This window comes from Notolabrus celidotus, chromosome 9 (genome assembly GCF_009762535.1).
Source record: "Notolabrus celidotus isolate fNotCel1 chromosome 9, fNotCel1.pri, whole genome shotgun sequence".
NCBI classification, from domain to species: domain Eukaryota; kingdom Metazoa; phylum Chordata; class Actinopteri; order Labriformes; family Labridae; genus Notolabrus; species Notolabrus celidotus.
Window position 1 is genome coordinate 26501754 of NC_048280.1, and position 12071 is coordinate 26513824.

Genomic DNA, 12071 nt, shown 5'->3' on the forward strand with positions numbered 1-12071 from the left:
TTTGTCGTCATGTTACTGTCAATAATTTTACGTAGATGAAATTCATGCAAATTCAATACAATACATCATTACTCTGCAGCCTGCAAACAGTTGTCTTGAACAAATAAAAGTAGTTTTAAAGATAAGATCTGTATCCCATTTACTTCCTTCTACTACAAATGCACACATGTGGAAAGAGTCACATCATTAAGACAGTAGGTGATGGTCCTGGACCTTAGATAACAGCATTAAAGTTCCTCATTATGCCTTTAATATACTGTGTATTGTTGCCAATATTTGTGTTGTTGAAAAGTCAGATGAGAACAATTTTCCAACCAATCTAGTGATTTCATGGTAAACGTGTAGCTTGATCAGCTCAGTATAAAGATGTATACCTTGTATGTTCCCTGTAAGTACGCCTTCAACTGAGGCTATGGCCTAAATTAAATACTATACAGTCAAATTTAATGTGCTCACTTTTTTTCTAGTGCTGTCTGAATTACTTTAAGAATTATTTTACCTAAATAGTCAAAGTATCCCACAATGCATCTTGAAATTAGCTTGCCATCAGTGCTAACTGGTCCAGCGCAACACAACATGGTGCTTAAAGAAATACAGCAATGAAACATCAAATAGAGCAGATTGAGATAGTGTTTGAAAGTGTTTCTATTTTGCCCATGAGCTTAATGCACATTTCTTTACATAGCACTTCCATCATAGTGAGTAGGAGGTAGTAAATGAGGGAATAATTTTAGACCGCAAGTTCTGATTTTTAGCTAAATGTACGTCAGCATGCTAATAGGCTCAGAGTAACGTTAGCATGCCTGTGTGTAGCAAGTATAAGGGCAGGATATTAACATCTATGCAGAGTGAACAAGCTTATCAATGTTATTTAGTTATGCTAGGAATTTGTCTTTTCTCTTTTTTTTTGAATTGCTGTGAATATGAAGCTAGAGTAAGGAGGTTAACTTACCTTAGCTTTCTGGTTGGAAACGGAAATAATTTCCCTAAAAGTAACAAATCTGCCTCCTAGTACCTCTTAAGAAAACCAATTAACACATTTTATTTAGTGTGATAAATCTTAATGAGACCAAATTTGAATAAGAATAAAGCAGAAAATGTTGAACTTTTCCTTTATGCATTTATGCACAGTATGATAACTCTCTCATTTTACCCCCTCTAATACCATCTATAGCTTTTACTTAACATGTGCTATTGTTGCCTCATTCTTCCTGCTATATGTGACATGCCATGCTGATCAATTGGCCTGGTTCTCTGTGGGGTAACTCAGTGTTCCCCTGTGCATCTGACAGCCATCCCCAGCCCATTTACTGTCAAATGGGCTCGGCTCTCTTTGCCTGAGCTCAGATGCAGATTTATGCCAGAGCAATGCCGGTTCTTGCATATTAGATGAAAGCCTTGTTTGCATATACCCGCTCTCTCTCTCTCCCCCCTCCTGCTCCCCTCCTCCCCCCCCCCCCCCCTCTTTCTCTCTCTTCCTTTTTTCTGAGGCGTCACTTTAATATGTATGCAAATGGGCTGCGCTCCACGGGCAGATATGTGTGGAGTCCTGTCCTGCAGTCAGGAGGTGTAGGAGAGATTGTGTTTGTATTTATGAGGCATGGGCCCTGCCGCTCTTGGGAGAGAAAACGCTGCGAGTGTAGTGTGGTGGAGGCTCTGCAGTGCAGGCAGAATGCAGATATGCCAATAACAGAGGTCATGGTTGTCACTAATGATAAGAGGAGACAATTAGACAATAGCATAGCTGTAATGTAACCCCCCCTTTACACCCTCTCATACACACACACACACACATGCAAACAAACACACAAGTCTCGTATTCCTGCTCTGGCATGAAGCGAGCTAACAGACTGAGGAGGAGATGCTTCTTCGAGAATCTTCCAAACACTGCTGCAGCTTTTCTTCTCAGCTCAGCTCAGATCAGCCTGGATGGGTACTCCTGGGGTGATCAGTGCAGGGAAAAGACCAATCTATTGATCCCATGCATCCCTCACGGGGGTAAGGATCACTGTCATGGGCTGAGACAGAGGAGACAAGGTCAGGTCACCTATGAGAGGGGGCACCCTAACCCATTTCATCAGTCTGATGCTTCCCAGACAGGCATCAAAAGCCTGGGATCAATAAAGTCTTCGTAACACTGGGAGCAGAAATAAATGAGAAATGTAACAGCTCCCATTCTGCAGCTTGTATCTTATTAGAGCATGTGCTTTGAAACATTTCCTGTTACTGTTCTTTGCAACAGAATCCAAGGAAAGATCTAGTGGCAAATAAAAAGAACTAATTTCAAATGTGTTTTGTAAAATTATCGCAAAAAAATAAAAAACCTCAATGACAATAACAATGAAGGGTATTATGTTCAAGACGTAATAATATCTTGGCTTGGTGCCAATCAGTGATCGACTTAGGCAACACACATACACACTTAAAAAACTGTGTGCAAATCAAATGTGTGCTTCCTCTCTCTCTCTCTTTCCCTCATACACACACACACACACACACACGCACACACACACACACACACACACATCCCCTTCCTCCATCATGAATAAACCATACTGTGTCTATGAGTCATATACCACCCCCACATCCCTCTCTAACCCACTCCCCCTATTCGCTGCTGCTGCTGCTGGAGTAAAAACGCTAATTAACGTGATGGCTAGCTCCAGCTCCTGTCAGCAGCTTGTGGGGGCCTCTCAACCAACCAGCCAGGCTCCAGTGCTCTCTGGATTTAGCTGCCTCTCTCTCCCCAGCCGCCATCTCTGGAGAACCAGGGGCCCCTCATTCATATTCAGCCCCAGTCGCATGCAGGCACCTGGAAGCAGCCAGCACCAGCACCAACTCCACCACCACCACCACCACCATCACCATCACGGCTACACAACCCCCAAAGTGTCTATCACCAGCCCCCCGGTCGAGCCCACCTCCTGTCAATGCTGGATCCCCTCAAAACCCACCCATTTACCCCACCCAATCTCTCACTCACACACAAACACACTCACACATTTGTTCAAGTTAGAATCCAATTGAAACACACACACACACACACAGACACAGCCCAAACTGAAAAAAAAACTCCATTTAGGAGATGTGGGAGCTACAAACTCCATCTAGGAGATGACACAACCCAACTGATGGGTTGAATCACCCAACGGTGGCGAGAGAAAGAGAGAGAAAAAAAAGGGTGAGGGAGGGGAAGAGAGAGAGAGAGAGAGGAGGTAGCTGCGTGCCTTGGTGGACTAGCTCTGTAACCATGACAACGCAGCCGGGAGAGCAAGAAACAGGAACATACAGAATCTGTTTCTGCTGAGACTTGCACATGTGGCACAGTGCTGCTTTTCCTCCTGAGAAGAAACGAAGGGGAGGTGTGTGTGAGTGAGTGAGTGAGTGAGTGAGTGTGTGTGTGTGTGTGTGTGTGTGTGTGTGTGTGTGTGTGTGTGTGTGTGTGTGTGTGTTGAAAAAATGGTCCTTCTAATCCACCAAAACCAGTATGTGTGTGTGTGTGTGTGTGTGTGTGTGTGTGTGTGTGTGTCAGCCCCCCTTATGAAACATACATGCCTGCCGCCTTTCCAACCAAACTCTCTGACTCGCCCGCCCGATTCACCGAGTGAGTCACAGAAGACATTTTGGTGAAACTCGTTGTTTAGTGGCAGCTTTTTTGTCTCTTTTTCAAGCTTCTTGGACACTCAGAGGCAGAGGCAGTGTGAAAAGAAAGAGATAAAATACAAAAAATAAAGGCAAGAAAATGCAAAAATCTCCCTCTACTGCCTGTGCCTCTCCGCCGCTCCCATTCTGCCTGTCTTTTCTCTTTCCCTCTTGCTCCCTCTTTCTACAGGCTCAGTCTAACCTCCCCCTCCCCTTTCCTCAAGGGAATAAAGGTCGTAACGCAAATGATTACTCAAACCCGAGTTGCCATAGAAACGCAGTCATGTGACTAGAGCAGGCATGCATAGACCACAACAAAGAGGAGGATCAGGAACCAGCGCTGGAAAGAGCTGTAGCTCGCCTTACTGGTGCCTCAGTGCATTTCACTCAAATTCAAGCTTTTAAAAATAGGCGAGCGAGCAGCATGAAGCGCGTGCAGGGGGGAGAAAAGCAGAGAGAAACGACACTCTAAAGAGCTACGACGAGAGGCTGTAATGAATCGAGGCTGTAACACTGCAGTGTGCCATATATTCTACCATTCACTAGCATACCAAGGGTGTGTCCTATTCATCATGTCCTTCTCGGAGGCAGAGCTCAGGCGCCAGTTGTCTGGAATTTCTGTGAAATGGCGTCAGTTGTACAAATGTAAGGGGTGGTGGATTTTTCTGCTACTAAAATAAGAGCTGGAGTGTCGAAGTGAAACTTTCTGGTGCCTTACACTTTCACATTAGTCTCCCTGAAAGAAAGGGAACAGATTTTAGGAAATATGCCACACACACACACACACACAAATGAAAGGATCACATTCTCACTGGACATGCCCGTTATGACTCAAAAGTGAAGTTTGGAGAAGTTTTTCAAACAGTGCTGGATGTCTCTTGTATAACACTGAGCAAATACAACATGCACCATGATATTTCTGCTTCATACTTTTGCCAATGAGCACATATAATTAATATCAGTACATTAAACTTGTATGTGTAGAGTACTTCTTTTCAGCAGTTAAGTTACTTTTACTTGTTCAGACTACTTCTTTACCAAAGATAAGTGACACACTCATCTAAGATTATGAAAAGAGAATAAAAGTGGTTTCAGAAGACCAGTCCCCGGACCATCTCTCTCCTTTTTCCAACAAGTAATGAGTCAAAGTCTGAACATTTTCCCCTACATGGGCATATAAAAAACAGAATAACATGACAATCCTGACAGTATAATCCTCCAGTATGAAGCACACTAAAAAAATAAAAGTCTGGTGAGCACAACAGGCAGTCTGCGTCAATCCGAGGGGAAGAACAAACACCTGGAGCTCTCTGAGAAGGTGGCCTGCCCCGACAGGATTCAGTTATCCTGCATCCAATCCACCCCCACTGAGATTAGTCCTGCACCCGGGGTGAACCCGGCGACCTACGACCATCTCTCAGAGACCAACCAACCCCCCCGAATCTACAACACACACACACACACACACACACACACACACACACACACACACACACACACACACACACACACACACACACACACACACACACACACACACACACAAGCACCCTACAATCAAGCTCTACATTTAAAAGTGCCAGAGCTACACGTCAGTAATCTAAAAGAAGATAAAATATGCTTGTACTGAGTGCAGAATTATGTTGAGTGAGAATTAGTTTTGCCTCCATTTTAGCATTAACAGCCATTAATTTGTGAGAGCTCCATCAACACAAGCAGAGCAGGAGGACGGGAACATTTTCTTCTGATGAAGTCACCACATCTGTGGTTATGAGCACAGTGTGCTTCAATGTCTGCGCGCTCCTTCCCTGTCTCGCTCCCACACACGCGTCTCCTCACACCAGCAAACACAGGGTAAAACACACACATAAACGCACCATGTGAAGGGGGTGTGTGCATGTGTGTGACCCCCCCCCCCCCCCACACACACACACACGCTGACTGACTGACTGACTGACTGACTGCTGGACATTTCCCTCCAAAGTCCACCTCGACTCCCATGAGGCTTCAGGCAGCAGCTGAGTGTTCAGTGATGTCTGCAATTATCCCGTGTCTAGACAATGTCTAGTGAAAGACAAGGAGATGCACATTCGGCTCAGGCTGCGTTCAATGGAAGAAGAAAAGGCCGGGAATAGACCACAATGTCTTTCAGTTGGTGACGTGGTGCTGAATGAAAAGGTTAGGGCCTGACTAGGAACTCAGCCAACAAGCTCAACAAGAAAAAATAGCCTATTTTCCAAAAATCATTACAATTCAAGGCTGTTGATCATCCTAAGTTGTTTTTTTAAAAGAGTATTCTTAAGTTTCACTACCTTTAGAAACATATTTACAAGGTGTTAGCTGTCTTTCTTGTTCAGGGCCTTGTACCTCTTACTTCAGCGACATTGCTTGAGTAGTTTGTGTTCCTGTTCAAGGCACTTCATGTTAAATTTTAGTGTGTTGAAAATATCCACTCAACTATGCGTTATTACATTTCTTCATACAGCATTTTGTTCTTTTGAAATATGCCATGATCACAGATTCCATGTTCGCATGTCAAAAAACAAACAAACATCCTCATTTTTGAATCGTTCTTCTGACTTATGCTAAAACTGTCATTGTCCAAATGTTTCTACAGACGTGTTCCTCTTTCTTTGATAAATTCAATTAAGTAAGTTGTTCCCTTTTATGGTCCCTTTATTTGTGAATTTCTGAGGGATAATACTGCCAAACATCATCATAAGTACATGTTTTCATATGTCCTTGTTCTGTATTTTGTCATTTTCAAAGATTATACCTATCATGCTTCCATATTATCTAGTCTGTTGAAGATGGTCCAAACAGAAAAGATGGCTTGGTTAAGATGTCTGAGAATAGAGGATGAAGACATGGGAAACCAGGCAAAAGAAAAAACACAACAAAAAAACACAACAAAAAATATAAACTGGTTTGGGCAAGATTATGAACTTAGTCACCAAGCTGTAGAAAAAAAGAAGCTTTATTTTGGTGTAGTTCTAGTGAATTTAAAATTTAAGCTTTTGTTGTCCACGAGGATTCAGAGGGGAATTTACTCTCAAGGTTGTGTGTTTAAGCATATAACATTATGTACAATGCAGAGACTTATTTTCATTCAGCTTGAGAGTCATGAAGCCTTTGAAGAATTCATTTCACGAAGCTAACTACAGTTTGAAACACAGTTTTTGAATTTCTGCAGGTTTATCCTGTTATAAGACACTCAAAAAAACGTACAGAGTATTTGCCTAACCATATGTCAAAATATCGCACTGCATTTAATACAGTAAGTCACACTGACCTCACAGGACCAGATATAAATCTTATTGCAAGATACAGTATACAAGCCAAAAATAAAGGCTGAATTTTTCATAGTGGGTAAGTGAGTGAGTAAAATAGCCACTGATGCAGAAATCCAATTCTTCTTGATACATTTGTTGAAATAAGTTTTACATTTTGTTTCAAAAAACGTATCAATTACATTTAGATTGCTGCATCAGCAGCTATTTTTATTAATTAATTTTCAATCAATTCAGTCCTTATTTTTGGCTTGTAGTATCTGAAAATAAGATTCACATCTGGACATGTCAGCAGGGCCGTGTCCAGACTTTGAGTCTGGGGTGGCCCAGCTGGGGAACAGACTTATGCAGGCTGTCATAAAGTATTTGCACACACACCTATGAATGAATGGCATCTATAAACCTTTTCTGTCTCCACTGTAAATACCAACTTTATCTACTAACTCTAAAAATTAAACAGATGGCATGTTTGTGTGTATAATTTTTCAAAATGTGAAAAGTAGCACAACAGAAAGGTAACTTCTAAATTTGTTCAGCTTAAATCTTTAAAGACTCAACAAGAAGATGTTGTCCAAGTCACAATTTTAGGATGCTTTGAATACATTTTAACTACATTTATTAGTAATGTTTGAAAATGTTGCCACTGTATTAGTTTCTGACAGAGAGCTGTGTTATGTAGTTTTAACAATTCAAAGTACAAACAAAACAAAAGCTCCTACATTTGAATGCAAAGAAGGCTTCAAGCAGCCTGATGTGGCCAGTGGTGGACAAAGTACACGTCTTTATTACTTAAGTCAAAAATCCTTCTGGTCAAATATTACTCCGATACAAATGAAAGTTGTTCCATCAAATTATTACTTGAGTTAAAGCCCTAGAGTACTTGCTTTTAAGTACTTTTTAAGATATCTCAGAAAGCATATTCACAAAGCGTGAGTGCAGTCAAGAATGCATGGGTGTTCATTCTGCTACGTTATGTTCATCTAGAAAACAGGATTTCATATCTAAAAAAGTATACCATGAAATATAAACAATGACTAAGTTACTACAAGCACAGACAAGTTTAAAATGTTCATCTAGAAGAAAACAAGTTTGTTAGGGACCTCAACATGCTTTCTCGGGTTAGATGGTGATGTTTTGTAGGCTGTGATTAAGTTTCTGTGGCAAGTAGTTTGGCGATTTACAACAATATGAATCATTCTTTATTTCAATAACCTCAAACCAGATTGTTAAATGGTCAAGCAAGTTGATTGGTGAGCTACAGGCATACCCAGCATCCCTGTACACTAATCAGGTACAGCGGATAGCCACCTCTATTTTAAATAATGTCTCACACCCTCTGCACAGTGATTTCTAGCTTCTCAACTCTGGACAACGGTTTTTAGTCACAAGGTGCAGGACACAGCGTCACAAGAAAAGCTTTGTTCCTGCTGCTATTACTGAGCTGAACAAGCAGTAGCTTTTATTTTCTCATACAATCAGCCTCCAATTTTAAGACTTGAGCCCAGATTGTCTTATTTATTCATGTGGTTCTATCGTTTTTATTGGTTGACCGTTTTCTGATATGCATTTTAAATGAAACCTTTAGCATTCTTATCATTTTATCATGTCTATTCATTTTCCCATTTTTAGTGTTAGATTAGTTTTAAGATATTTTTGTATGTTTTGCACATTAAGTAGTTTTTTCTGTCTGACATCTATCTTGTAATTTTGTATTGACCTAACATCTCAATAGCTGCAAAACAAGTTTACCTACAAGTTTACTTACTTTACAAATAAAGTAACCTGAACGTGGGCTGTGCTGTCCTGGACATGGCTGTGCTGCTCAGGTAGAGAATCACCATCCTTCTCGGCCGTAGCAAACCCCATCCGAGGTACAGCCACACCATTTAGACAAACCAAATGTTCAAACGTATTGGAGTAAAAGTAATAAGTTCCACCAAAAATTAATACTCAAAAATGTATTTAAGTACAGTACTCAAGCAAATTTACTTTTTTTACTGTCCACTGCTGGCTGTGACAGACTTCAAATGGTGGATTTGAAACATAAGCACAGCCTCTGACGATCTTTAGGATATGGGGATGACACCTCGGGTGGCCATTGGATTTCAGTGTGGGCCTATTCCACCCGACTGCCACTTTGGACATGCCCCTGCTTGTCTGATCAATGCTACCTGTACTGTGTGTAATGAGATATTTTAACTTGTTATGAGACAAATACACTCGGTTAGATCTTAGGTTTTTTTGGTGCATCATCTTAACTAGGTGTTAAAGGTGACATATCATGCAAAATTGACTTTTTAATGGTTCTTTACCTGAAATATGTGTCCCTGGCATGTCTACAAACCCCCCGAGAATGAAAAAAATCCATTCTGCCCCTGTTTTGATTTCTACACCTTTCTGTAAATGTGTGTGAAACGAGCCGTTTCAGACTTACGTGTTTTTGTTACGTAACAACAATATCAGGTCTGTCACGGAGTCAGAGCTCGGAGCTTGTTCAGCCCATAGACTGTATAAAATAATACTGAATCCCTCCCCCGTTTTTCATTACCTGCACAAATGTGTGCCAACAAGGAGATTAGGAGGGAGGCATGCTAGTTGTAGACTGTCTTAATAAACACAAAGGTCGGTTTTACTCCCAACATCTGCAGATTTGAAGATCTAGTGGATGATTTTTATTTATCATGGATAAGTGCTAGCGCTAGTTAGCATAGCCACATAGCTACATGTTCGTAGCTGTGTACCAAGACACACGTCGACATACTGATAAATAAAACAACAAGAAACACTAAATCTATGACCAATCCTTCAGGAAGGTCCTGCTACAGGCGCCTCTCCGTCAGGATCAGATTCTGGATCAGATTCAGAGGGTTGAAGTAACGCTATCTCTGAGCAGCCGTGTATATTCAGCCAACATGTAAACATTAGATCAACGTGCTGGAGAGCCGAGGCACATCCACTTCCGGAGGGGGCGTGGTCAGAGGGAAAACAGAGTGTTCTGATGAGGACTGAAGAAGAGGGATTTTCAGGCAGACCAAAATCTGATTTCAAAGTGTTTTTTTGAGCATAAACTTTAAACACATGTTTTGGGGACCTCTTAGACCAATATATATTGATGAAAAAAGCGTGATATGTCACCTTTAATGAAGTTATGTATTTTTGAAGATGGATATGAATCAAAGTTCTATTCTGCAGTGCTTACGATTTTCCAAATAAGAAATGATGGAGTCAGGGGCTGGTTAGGACTGTTAAGAAAAATAAAATTATTATGGAAAATAGATTATGAAAAATAACAACTTAAACGTTTGGAACCAGACTATCAACTCTCCCAACAAGCTGAACAAAACAAAACAAAAAACATATTTTCAAATCATTCCAGTAGATCTCATGTGAGGCTGTTGTCAAAATGCATTTGGAAAATGGATTTAACCTCCAGATTTAATACTCTGGAAACATTCAATGCAGTGGTACATTCTCATCTTCATAAGAGCCTTGTACCCTAAAACGTCTCTGCCACTCAATACCAGGATTTTTGTGGGTTAATGCTTCAGAACATCTCCTCATCTATGTGTTAGTAATGAAATGCCCTTGTACTTGGAGGGTAACATCATTGTAGACAATGTTGAGTTGAAGACTGTCCAAACTGAGAGGATTTGGACTGGTAAGGAATAGGACAAATGGGGAATAACAACATAGAAAACAGATTGTTGAGAGAAGTAACTACTTAATAGCTTTGGGCCAGATTGTGACCTGTGCAAACAAGCTTTACAAATCAAACAAGTAAATAATAAAATAAACAAAAGGCCTTATTTCATTGAGCCTTGTGCCATATAAAGCTGTGTTGTATAAATGTGCTTTAAAATGTATTTACTCTCCAGGTTTCATGCTCAGGTTTAATATGAACAAAGCAGAAGTTCAATTCAGACTCCTGAAGAACCCTTCATGACTTCATATCATTAAACTGCGTATCAGTTTGGGTCACTCTAATTTTGAATTTCTATGGGTTTATCCTTCAAAACATCTACCTACCTACCTCTAACTATGTGCTGTTAGATGTCTTTGTATTGAGTCATGTCCTGTTCAAGTATGAGAGGATTCTGCAGAGCTGAAGATGGTCCAAACAGGAAAGATGGTGTCAGGGACTAGTTAAGACTATGAAGAATAGATACGAAAAAAGCTTTCCAAAGAAATAACTACTTGAAAGACAGGATTTCAAATGCAGAGAAATTCATACAAAGCATGTTATGCAACGTTTTTTTTTCACTAAGCTTAAGGTCCATCATAGAATTGTTGAGTATACCATGTAAAAGTGTCCTTTCTGATCTGTTTCCATCCAAAATCCCTGCAGATAACGACTCTAAGGATCAAACTTTCCTTCCTGTTATAATCAGGATCATATCTTGGCAAACTTCTCTGTATGTAGAGACGATGTGAAGAAAATAAACAAACTACAGAACAAGCAGAAGCTTGAAGCAATGGCTGAGAGAGAAACAGTGTGTTGTGGTGAAAGAAAAGGCTGTGAGAGAATGAGCAGGTGTGGTGGGAAAGACCCATGGGCTTCAGGGAGAGAATAGATCAATAACTAATTTCAGTACCGAGCTTCACTCGCACAGTTTTCCAATAAAGGCTGGATGGAGAGTGTACTGGCTGAGCCCTCCCCCCACTATCTCTATTCTATCGCCTTCTGCAAGCAGGGATTGGACTCTTATGGATGGAGCCTGTTTTTTTTTCTCTCCCAGTGTTGGGATTGTTGGTTGGGTGGATTATGTTCTAACAGATTGTGTATTGTATAAATGTAATCCAATGTTGCCATTTCCATTTCCATGTGTCCTCCATGAGTGCTCCAGCAACCATTCCACCTATGCCGTGCCTGGAACCCCCCCCCGCCTCGCTGCTCGCCCTCCCTCCTCCTCACCCACCTCCCCCTCTCTTATTCGACCAGGGCCAGTGTTGAGGTTTTGTCAAGAGATTCAGACAGACAGGAGAGTGAAGCGTGTGTCATGCAGGGCTGCTGCTGCTGCTGCTGCTGCTGCTCAGGCTCTTCTCCTCAGAGGCTGTGACCTAGATAACCAAGAGGAGCTGGAGCGCTTGCAAGCCTTGGAGCCACTCCAGCTCCAGCAATGTCAGGAAGGGGTTAGTTGT